We start from the raw sequence: 12,481 nt of genomic DNA, 5'->3' as shown, positions 1-12,481 counted from the left end.
TTTTGGCATATATTAAATATATAGTTGAATCAGATGTAGGAAATTAATTCCCTACTACCAAGTTTTTTAATCAAGTCTTTGGTATGAAATAAACATAAAGATTAACATTTTCATGCTTGAAATTGCTAAATGTTGTACACTTTTGCATCATCAGATATCTTATGAAGATTTTCAACTAAAAAAACTGACAAAAAAGGTATAGTTTTACAGATTTGGCAAAAAATTGAGGTAGAAACAAGATTTTACACTTTGACTTGGCATTTTTCTTTAAATCAATTTTTTGTCGCGTTTCAGTGTCAACTGCTAACCTTCATAAAAATTTCATTACTCAACCAATTTTCAAAAATAAAAGGCCATTTTACTCGTTTAAGCTAGCAGAACACAGAAAATTAGTAAATAGGGAGAATTCAAAAAAAATATTTACTATTAAGGTAGCAATACACAGTTAGGAGTTTAGTTTCGCATTATGGCCCCTGTGGATTTTTCAAATAGGAAAGTTATTGTGTAGTAAAATTCATTTTTAGACAGCTGAGTACTAATTTAGCCTTCAAAGATGGTTTATAAGAGCATCAAGATTGTTTTTAACATGTTTTATGGGCTATTTTCTGTTTGCCAATCCGTATTTTTATAGCTTGACCGGCCATCGGTCCAGAAATTAATGTAATGTTTACAAACACTTTTTTTCTACACGAAGTTTTTGACGCAATTTTACAAAAAAATGAGATGAAAGACATATGATTTTCATTGGATCTACTGAATGATATGTGTACACAGTTTCAGAAAAGGTATAACTTCAAGCGATTGAAATTCTACTTTTAGCCATATTTTGGGGAAATATGTGACATCTTTTCCCCCCTTTTTGCAATATTTTATAGCAAATAAGTGCAGATTGTTGCCATGGATACACCCAAAAGAAATTATATTTTACCATTGTATATACTGGATATAAAATCTATGGAAGATTCTGATTGCATACATATGCACATATATGACACAAACAGTAAGATTAGTATTGCAAGAAAGCAATGAAAAGGGGATGGTAAAATTTATGAGAGCAAATTTTAATATTTTTTCCTAACTGTTTATTGCTACCTTATGGCATACTTACCAAACTCAGAATTGTATAATTTAAGACTTTTCATACCACAAATCTATTGATATTTAGATTCTAAATCAACTTCTGAGAGAATTAAGTCTTTAAGAATGACAATACATGTCAATTTTATTGTTTACAGTCCTTAGCAACCAAAATTAGACATTTTGACACAAGGCTTATATTTGTACTCTATCGGCTTAACCGTTGCTTCTGAAGGATTGGGGGGCATGTAGTAGCCTAAGAATTGTACGCGTTTGTTTTTTTCTTGCGAATATATCAAATTATCATTTTTATCAAGATTTCATGTTACATTTTGGCATATATTAAATATATAGTTGAATCAGATGTAGGAAATTAATTCCCTACTACCAAGTTTTTTAATCAAGTCTTTGGTATGAAATAAACATAAAGATTAACATTTTCATGCTTGAAATTGCTAAATGTTGTACACTTTTGCATCATCAGATATCTTATGAAGATTTTCAACTAAAAAAACTGACAAAAAAGGTATAGTTTTACAGATTTGGCAAAAAATTGAGGTAGAAACAAGATTTTACACTTTGACTTGGCATTTTTCTTTAAATCAATTTTTTGTCGCGTTTCAGTGTCAACTGCTAACCTTCATAAAAATTTCATTACTCAACCAATTTTCAAAAATAAAAGGCCATTTTACTCGTTTAAGCTAGCAGAACACAGAAAATTAGTAAATAGGGAGAATTCAAAAAAAATATTTACTATTAAGGTAGCAATACACAGTTAGGAGTTTAGTTTCGCATTATGGCCCCTGTGGATTTTTCAAATAGGAAAGTTATTGTGTAGTAAAATTCATTTTTAGACAGCTGAGTACTAATTTAGCCTTCAAAGATGGTTTATAAGAGCATCAAGATTGTTTTTAACATGTTTTATGGGCTATTTTCTGTTTGCCAATCCGTATTTTTATAGCTTGACCGGCCATCGGTCCAGAAATTAATGTAATGTTTACAAACACTTTTTTTCTACACGAAGTTTTTGACGCAATTTTACAAAAAAATGAGATGAAAGACATATGATTTTCATTGGATCTACTGAATGATATGTGTACACAGTTTCAGAAAAGGTATAACTTCAAGCGATTGAAATTCTACTTTTAGCCATATTTTGGGGAAATATGTGACATCTTTTCCCCCCTTTTTGCAATATTTTATAGCAAATAAGTGCAGATTGTTGCCATGGATACACCCAAAAGAAATTATATTTTACCATTTTATATACTGGATATAAAATCTATGGAAGATTCTGATTGCATACATATGCACATATATGACACAAACAGTAAGATTAGTATTGCAAGAAAGCAATGAAAAGGGGATGGTAAAATTTATGAGAGCAAATTTTAATATTTTTTCCTAACTGTTTATTGCTACCTTATGGCATACTTACCAAACTCAGAATTGTATAATTTAAGACTTTTCATACCACAAATCTATTGATATTTAGATTCTAAATCAACTTCTGAGAGAATTAAGTCTTTAAGAATGACAATACATGTCAATTTTATTGTTTACAGTCCTTAGCAACCAAAATTAGACATTTTGACACAAGGCTTATATTTGTACTCTATCGGCTTAACCGTTGCTTCTGAAGGATTGGGGGGCATGTAGTAGCCTAAGAATTGTACGCGTTTGTTTTTTTCTTGCGAATATATCAAATTATCATTTTTATCAAGATTTCATGTTACATTTTGGCATATATTAAATATATAGTTGAATCAGATGTAGGAAATTAATTCCCTACTACCAAGTTTTTTAATCAAGTCTTTGGTATGAAATAAACATAAAGATTAACATTTTCATGCTTGAAATTGCTAAATGTTGTACACTTTTGCATCATCAGATATCTTATGAAGATTTTCAACTAAAAAAACTGACAAAAAAGGTATAGTTTTACAGATTTGGCAAAAAATTGAGGTAGAAACAAGATTTTACACTTTGACTTGGCATTTTTCTTTAAATCAATTTTTTGTCGCGTTTCAGTGTCAACTGCTAACCTTCATAAAAATTTCATTACTCAACCAATTTTCAAAAATAAAAGGCCATTTTACTCGTTTAAGCTAGCAGAACACAGAAAATTAGTAAATAGGGAGAATTCAAAAAAAATATTTACTATTAAGGTAGCAATACACAGTTAGGAGTTTAGTTTCGCATTATGGCCCCTGTGGATTTTTCAAATAGGAAAGTTATTGTGTAGTAAAATTCATTTTTAGACAGCTGAGTACTAATTTAGCCTTCAAAGATGGTTTATAAGAGCATCAAGATTGTTTTTAACATGTTTTATGGGCTATTTTCTGTTTGCCAATCCGTATTTTTATAGCTTGACCGGCCATCGGTCCAGAAATTAATGTAATGTTTACAAACACTTTTTTTCTACACGAAGTTTTTGACGCAATTTTACAAAAAAATGAGATGAAAGACATATGATTTTCATTGGATCTACTGAATGATATGTGTACACAGTTTCAGAAAAGGTATAACTTCAAGCGATTGAAATTCTACTTTTAGCCATATTTTGGGGAAATATGTGACATCTTTTCCCCCCTTTTTGCAATATTTTATAGCAAATAAGTGCAGATTGTTGCCATGGATACACCCAAAAGAAATTATATTTTACCATTTTATATACTGGATATAAAATCTATGGAAGATTCTGATTGCATACATATGCACATATATGACACAAACAGTAAGATTAGTATTGCAAGAAAGCAATGAAAAGGGGATGGTAAAATTTATGAGAGCAAATTTTAATATTTTTTCCTAACTGTTTATTGCTACCTTATGGCATACTTACCAAACTCAGAATTGTATAATTTAAGACTTTTCATACCACAAATCTATTGATATTTAGATTCTAAATCAACTTCTGAGAGAATTAAGTCTTTAAGAATGACAATACATGTCAATTTTATTGTTTACAGTCCTTAGCAACCAAAATTAGACATTTTGACACAAGGCTTATATTTGTACTCTATCGGCTTAACCGTTGCTTCTGAAGGATTGGGGGGCATGTAGTAGCCTAAGAATTGTACGCGTTTGTTTTTTTCTTGCGAATATATCAAATTATCATTTTTATCAAGATTTCATGTTACATTTTGGCATATATTAAATATATAGTTGAATCAGATGTAGGAAATTAATTCCCTACTACCAAGTTTTTTAATCAAGTCTTTGGTATGAAATAAACATAAAGATTAACATTTTCATGCTTGAAATTGCTAAATGTTGTACACTTTTGCATCATCAGATATCTTATGAAGATTTTCAACTAAAAAAACTGACAAAAAAGGTATAGTTTTACAGATTTGGCAAAAAATTGAGGTAGAAACAAGATTTTACACTTTGACTTGGCATTTTTCTTTAAATCAATTTTTTGTCGCGTTTCAGTGTCAACTGCTAACCTTCATAAAAATTTCATTACTCAACCAATTTTCAAAAATAAAAGGCCATTTTACTCGTTTAAGCTAGCAGAACACAGAAAATTAGTAAATAGGGAGAATTCAAAAAAAATATTTACTATTATGGCATACTTACCAAACTCAGAATTGTATAATTTAAGACTTTTCATACCACAAATCTATTGATATTTAGATTCTAAATCAACTTCTGAGAGAATTAAGTCTTTAAGAATGACAATACATGTCAATTTTATTGTTTACAGTCCTTAGCAACCAAAATTAGACATTTTGACACAAGGCTTATATTTGTACTCTATCGGCTTAACCGTTGCTTCTGAAGGATTGGGGGGCATGTAGTAGCCTAAGAATTGTACGCGTTTGTTTTTTTCTTGCGAATATATCAAATTATCATTTTTATCAAGATTTCATGTTACATTTTGGCATATATTAAATATATAGTTGAATCAGATGTAGGAAATTAATTCCCTACTACCAAGTTTTTTAATCAAGTCTTTGGTATGAAATAAACATAAAGATTAACATTTTCATGCTTGAAATTGCTAAATGTTGTACACTTTTGCATCATCAGATATCTTATGAAGATTTTCAACTAAAAAAACTGACAAAAAAGGTATAGTTTTACAGATTTGGCAAAAAATTGAGGTAGAAACAAGATTTTACACTTTGACTTGGCATTTTTCTTTAAATCAATTTTTTGTCGCGTTTCAGTGTCAACTGCTAACCTTCATAAAAATTTCATTACTCAACCAATTTTCAAAAATAAAAGGCCATTTTACTCGTTTAAGCTAGCAGAACACAGAAAATTAGTAAATAGGGAGAATTCAAAAAAAATATTTACTATTAAGGTAGCAATACACAGTTAGGAGTTTAGTTTCGCATTATGGCCCCTGTGGATTTTTCAAATAGGAAAGTTATTGTGTAGTAAAATTCATTTTTAGACAGCTGAGTACTAATTTAGCCTTCAAAGATGGTTTATAAGAGCATCAAGATTGTTTTTAACATGTTTTATGGGCTATTTTCTGTTTGCCAATCCGTATTTTTATAGCTTGACCGGCCATCGGTCCAGAAATTAATGTAATGTTTACAAACACTTTTTTTCTACACGAAGTTTTTGACGCAATTTTACAAAAAAATGAGATGAAAGACATATGATTTTCATTGGATCTACTGAATGATATGTGTACACAGTTTCAGAAAAGGTATAACTTCAAGCGATTGAAATTCTACTTTTAGCCATATTTTGGGGAAATATGTGACATCTTTTCCCCCCTTTTTGCAATATTTTATAGCAAATAAGTGCAGATTGTTGCCATGGATACACCCAAAAGAAATTATATTTTACCATTTTATATACTGGATATAAAATCTATGGAAGATTCTGATTGCATACATATGCACATATATGACACAAACAGTAAGATTAGTATTGCAAGAAAGCAATGAAAAGGGGATGGTAAAATTTATGAGAGCAAATTTTAATATTTTTTCCTAACTGTTTATTGCTACCTTATGGCATACTTACCAAACTCAGAATTGTATAATTTAAGACTTTTCATACCACAAATCTATTGATATTTAGATTCTAAATCAACTTCTGAGAGAATTAAGTCTTTAAGAATGACAATACATGTCAATTTTATTGTTTACAGTCCTTAGCAACCAAAATTAGACATTTTGACACAAGGCTTATATTTGTACTCTATCGGCTTAACCGTTGCTTCTGAAGGATTGGGGGGCATGTAGTAGCCTAAGAATTGTACGCGTTTGTTTTTTTCTTGCGAATATATCAAATTATCATTTTTATCAAGATTTCATGTTACATTTTGGCATATATTAAATATATAGTTGAATCAGATGTAGGAAATTAATTCCCTACTACCAAGTTTTTTAATCAAGTCTTTGGTATGAAATAAACATAAAGATTAACATTTTCATGCTTGAAATTGCTAAATGTTGTACACTTTTGCATCATCAGATATCTTATGAAGATTTTCAACTAAAAAAACTGACAAAAAAGGTATAGTTTTACAGATTTGGCAAAAAATTGAGGTAGAAACAAGATTTTACACTTTGACTTGGCATTTTTCTTTAAATCAATTTTTTGTCGCGTTTCAGTGTCAACTGCTAACCTTCATAAAAATTTCATTACTCAACCAATTTTCAAAAATAAAAGGCCATTTTACTCGTTTAAGCTAGCAGAACACAGAAAATTAGTAAATAGGGAGAATTCAAAAAAAATATTTACTATTAAGGTAGCAATACACAGTTAGGAGTTTAGTTTCGCATTATGGCCCCTGTGGATTTTTCAAATAGGAAAGTTATTGTGTAGTAAAATTCATTTTTAGACAGCTGAGTACTAATTTAGCCTTCAAAGATGGTTTATAAGAGCATCAAGATTGTTTTTAACATGTTTTATGGGCTATTTTCTGTTTGCCAATCCGTATTTTTATAGCTTGACCGGCCATCGGTCCAGAAATTAATGTAATGTTTACAAACACTTTTTTTCTACACGAAGTTTTTGACGCAATTTTACAAAAAAATGAGATGAAAGACATATGATTTTCATTGGATCTACTGAATGATATGTGTACACAGTTTCAGAAAAGGTATAACTTCAAGCGATTGAAATTCTACTTTTAGCCATATTTTGGGGAAATATGTGACATCTTTTCCCCCCTTTTTGCAATATTTTATAGCAAATAAGTGCAGATTGTTGCCATGGATACACCCAAAAGAAATTATATTTTACCATTTTATATACTGGATATAAAATCTATGGAAGATTCTGATTGCATACATATGCACATATATGACACAAACAGTAAGATTAGTATTGCAAGAAAGCAATGAAAAGGGGATGGTAAAATTTATGAGAGCAAATTTTAATATTTTTTCCTAACTGTTTATTGCTACCTTATGGCATACTTACCAAACTCAGAATTGTATAATTTAAGACTTTTCATACCACAAATCTATTGATATTTAGATTCTAAATCAACTTCTGAGAGAATTAAGTCTTTAAGAATGACAATACATGTCAATTTTATTGTTTACAGTCCTTAGCAACCAAAATTAGACATTTTGACACAAGGCTTATATTTGTACTCTATCGGCTTAACCGTTGCTTCTGAAGGATTGGGGGGCATGTAGTAGCCTAAGAATTGTACGCGTTTGTTTTTTTCTTGCGAATATATCAAATTATCATTTTTATCAAGATTTCATGTTACATTTTGGCATATATTAAATATATAGTTGAATCAGATGTAGGAAATTAATTCCCTACTACCAAGTTTTTTAATCAAGTCTTTGGTATGAAATAAACATAAAGATTAACATTTTCATGCTTGAAATTGCTAAATGTTGTACACTTTTGCATCATCAGATATCTTATGAAGATTTTCAACTAAAAAAACTGACAAAAAAGGTATAGTTTTACAGATTTGGCAAAAAATTGAGGTAGAAACAAGATTTTACACTTTGACTTGGCATTTTTCTTTAAATCAATTTTTTGTCGCGTTTCAGTGTCAACTGCTAACCTTCATAAAAATTTCATTACTCAACCAATTTTCAAAAATAAAAGGCCATTTTACTCGTTTAAGCTAGCAGAACACAGAAAATTAGTAAATAGGGAGAATTCAAAAAAAATATTTACTATTAAGGTAGCAATACACAGTTAGGAGTTTAGTTTCGCATTATGGCCCCTGTGGATTTTTCAAATAGGAAAGTTATTGTGTAGTAAAATTCATTTTTAGACAGCTGAGTACTAATTTAGCCTTCAAAGATGGTTTATAAGAGCATCAAGATTGTTTTTAACATGTTTTATGGGCTATTTTCTGTTTGCCAATCCGTATTTTTATAGCTTGACCGGCCATCGGTCCAGAAATTAATGTAATGTTTACAAACACTTTTTTTCTACACGAAGTTTTTGACGCAATTTTACAAAAAAATGAGATGAAAGACATATGATTTTCATTGGATCTACTGAATGATATGTGTACACAGTTTCAGAAAAGGTATAACTTCAAGCGATTGAAATTCTACTTTTAGCCATATTTTGGGGAAATATGTGACATCTTTTCCCCCCTTTTTGCAATATTTTATAGCAAATAAGTGCAGATTGTTGCCATGGATACACCCAAAAGAAATTATATTTTACCATTTTATATACTGGATATAAAATCTATGGAAGATTCTGATTGCATACATATGCACATATATGACACAAACAGTAAGATTAGTATTGCAAGAAAGCAATGAAAAGGGGATGGTAAAATTTATGAGAGCAAATTTTAATATTTTTTCCTAACTGTTTATTGCTACCTTATGGCATACTTACCAAACTCAGAATTGTATAATTTAAGACTTTTCATACCACAAATCTATTGATATTTAGATTCTAAATCAACTTCTGAGAGAATTAAGTCTTTAAGAATGACAATACATGTCAATTTTATTGTTTACAGTCCTTAGCAACCAAAATTAGACATTTTGACACAAGGCTTATATTTGTACTCTATCGGCTTAACCGTTGCTTCTGAAGGATTGGGGGGCATGTAGTAGCCTAAGAATTGTACGCGTTTGTTTTTTTCTTGCGAATATATCAAATTATCATTTTTATCAAGATTTCATGTTACATTTTGGCATATATTAAATATATAGTTGAATCAGATGTAGGAAATTAATTCCCTACTACCAAGTTTTTTAATCAAGTCTTTGGTATGAAATAAACATAAAGATTAACATTTTCATGCTTGAAATTGCTAAATGTTGTACACTTTTGCATCATCAGATATCTTATGAAGATTTTCAACTAAAAAAACTGACAAAAAAGGTATAGTTTTACAGATTTGGCAAAAAATTGAGGTAGAAACAAGATTTTACACTTTGACTTGGCATTTTTCTTTAAATCAATTTTTTGTCGCGTTTCAGTGTCAACTGCTAACCTTCATAAAAATTTCATTACTCAACCAATTTTCAAAAATAAAAGGCCATTTTACTCGTTTAAGCTAGCAGAACACAGAAAATTAGTAAATAGGGAGAATTCAAAAAAAATATTTACTATTAAGGTAGCAATACACAGTTAGGAGTTTAGTTTCGCATTATGGCCCCTGTGGATTTTTCAAATAGGAAAGTTATTGTGTAGTAAAATTCATTTTTAGACAGCTGAGTACTAATTTAGCCTTCAAAGATGGTTTATAAGAGCATCAAGATTGTTTTTAACATGTTTTATGGGCTATTTTCTGTTTGCCAATCCGTATTTTTATAGCTTGACCGGCCATCGGTCCAGAAATTAATGTAATGTTTACAAACACTTTTTTTCTACACGAAGTTTTTGACGCAATTTTACAAAAAAATGAGATGAAAGACATATGATTTTCATTGGATCTACTGAATGATATGTGTACACAGTTTCAGAAAAGGTATAACTTCAAGCGATTGAAATTCTACTTTTAGCCATATTTTGGGGAAATATGTGACATCTTTTCCCCCCTTTTTGCAATATTTTATAGCAAATAAGTGCAGATTGTTGCCATGGATACACCCAAAAGAAATTATATTTTACCATTTTATATACTGGATATAAAATCTATGGAAGATTCTGATTGCATACATATGCACATATATGACACAAACAGTAAGATTAGTATTGCAAGAAAGCAATGAAAAGGGGATGGTAAAATTTATGAGAGCAAATTTTAATATTTTTTCCTAACTGTTTATTGCTACCTTATGGCATACTTACCAAACTCAGAATTGTATAATTTAAGACTTTTCATACCACAAATCTATTGATATTTAGATTCTAAATCAACTTCTGAGAGAATTAAGTCTTTAAGAATGACAATACATGTCAATTTTATTGTTTACAGTCCTTAGCAACCAAAATTAGACATTTTGACACAAGGCTTATATTTGTACTCTATCGGCTTAACCGTTGCTTCTGAAGGATTGGGGGGCATGTAGTAGCCTAAGAATTGTACGCGTTTGTTTTTTTCTTGCGAATATATCAAATTATCATTTTTATCAAGATTTCATGTTACATTTTGGCATATATTAAATATATAGTTGAATCAGATGTAGGAAATTAATTCCCTACTACCAAGTTTTTTAATCAAGTCTTTGGTATGAAATAAACATAAAGATTAACATTTTCATGCTTGAAATTGCTAAATGTTGTACACTTTTGCATCATCAGATATCTTATGAAGATTTTCAACTAAAAAAACTGACAAAAAAGGTATAGTTTTACAGATTTGGCAAAAAATTGAGGTAGAAACAAGATTTTACACTTTGACTTGGCATTTTTCTTTAAATCAATTTTTTGTCGCGTTTCAGTGTCAACTGCTAACCTTCATAAAAATTTCATTACTCAACCAATTTTCAAAAATAAAAGGCCATTTTACTCGTTTAAGCTAGCAGAACACAGAAAATTAGTAAATAGGGAGAATTCAAAAAAAATATTTACTATTAAGGTAGCAATACACAGTTAGGAGTTTAGTTTCGCATTATGGCCCCTGTGGATTTTTCAAATAGGAAAGTTATTGTGTAGTAAAATTCATTTTTAGACAGCTGAGTACTAATTTAGCCTTCAAAGATGGTTTATAAGAGCATCAAGATTGTTTTTAACATGTTTTATGGGCTATTTTCTGTTTGCCAATCCGTATTTTTATAGCTTGACCGGCCATCGGTCCAGAAATTAATGTAATGTTTACAAACACTTTTTTTCTACACGAAGTTTTTGACGCAATTTTACAAAAAAATGAGATGAAAGACATATGATTTTCATTGGATCTACTGAATGATATGTGTACACAGTTTCAGAAAAGGTATAACTTCAAGCGATTGAAATTCTACTTTTAGCCATATTTTGGGGAAATATGTGACATCTTTTCCCCCCTTTTTGCAATATTTTATAGCAAATAAGTGCAGATTGTTGCCATGGATACACCCAAAAGAAATTATATTTTACCATTTTATATACTGGATATAAAATCTATGGAAGATTCTGATTGCATACATATGCACATATATGACACAAACAGTAAGATTAGTATTGCAAGAAAGCAATGAAAAGGGGATGGTAAAATTTATGAGAGCAAATTTTAATATTTTTTCCTAACTGTTTATTGCTACCTTATGGCATACTTACCAAACTCAGAATTGTATAATTTAAGACTTTTCATACCACAAATCTATTGATATTTAGATTCTAAATCAACTTCTGAGAGAATTAAGTCTTTAAGAATGACAATACATGTCAATTTTATTGTTTACAGTCCTTAGCAACCAAAATTAGACATTTTGACACAAGGCTTATATTTGTACTCTATCGGCTTAACCGTTGCTTCTGAAGGATTGGGGGGCATGTAGTAGCCTAAGAATTGTACGCGTTTGTTTTTTTCTTGCGAATATATCAAATTATCATTTTTATCAAGATTTCATGTTACATTTTGGCATATATTAAATATATAGTTGAATCAGATGTAGGAAATTAATTCCCTACTACCAAGTTTTTTAATCAAGTCTTTGGTATGAAATAAACATAAAGATTAACATTTTCATGCTTGAAATTGCTAAATGTTGTACACTTTTGCATCATCAGATATCTTATGAAGATTTTCAACTAAAAAAACTGACAAAAAAGGTATAGTTTTACAGATTTGGCAAAAAATTGAGGTAGAAACAAGATTTTACACTTTGACTTGGCATTTTTCTTTAAATCAATTTTTTGTCGCGTTTCAGTGTCAACTGCTAACCTTCATAAAAATTTCATTACTCAACCAATTTTCAAAAATAAAAGGCCATTTTACTCGTTTAAGCTAGCAGAACACAGAAAATTAGTAAATAGGGAGAATTCAAAAAAAATATTTACTATTAAGGTAGCAATACACAGTTAGGAGTTTAGTTTCGCATTATGGCCCCTGTGGATTTTT

This window comes from Mytilus trossulus, chromosome 9 (genome assembly GCF_036588685.1).
Source record: "Mytilus trossulus isolate FHL-02 chromosome 9, PNRI_Mtr1.1.1.hap1, whole genome shotgun sequence".
Taxonomy (NCBI): domain Eukaryota; kingdom Metazoa; phylum Mollusca; class Bivalvia; order Mytilida; family Mytilidae; genus Mytilus; species Mytilus trossulus.
This window is presented reverse-complemented; position numbering follows the sequence as displayed.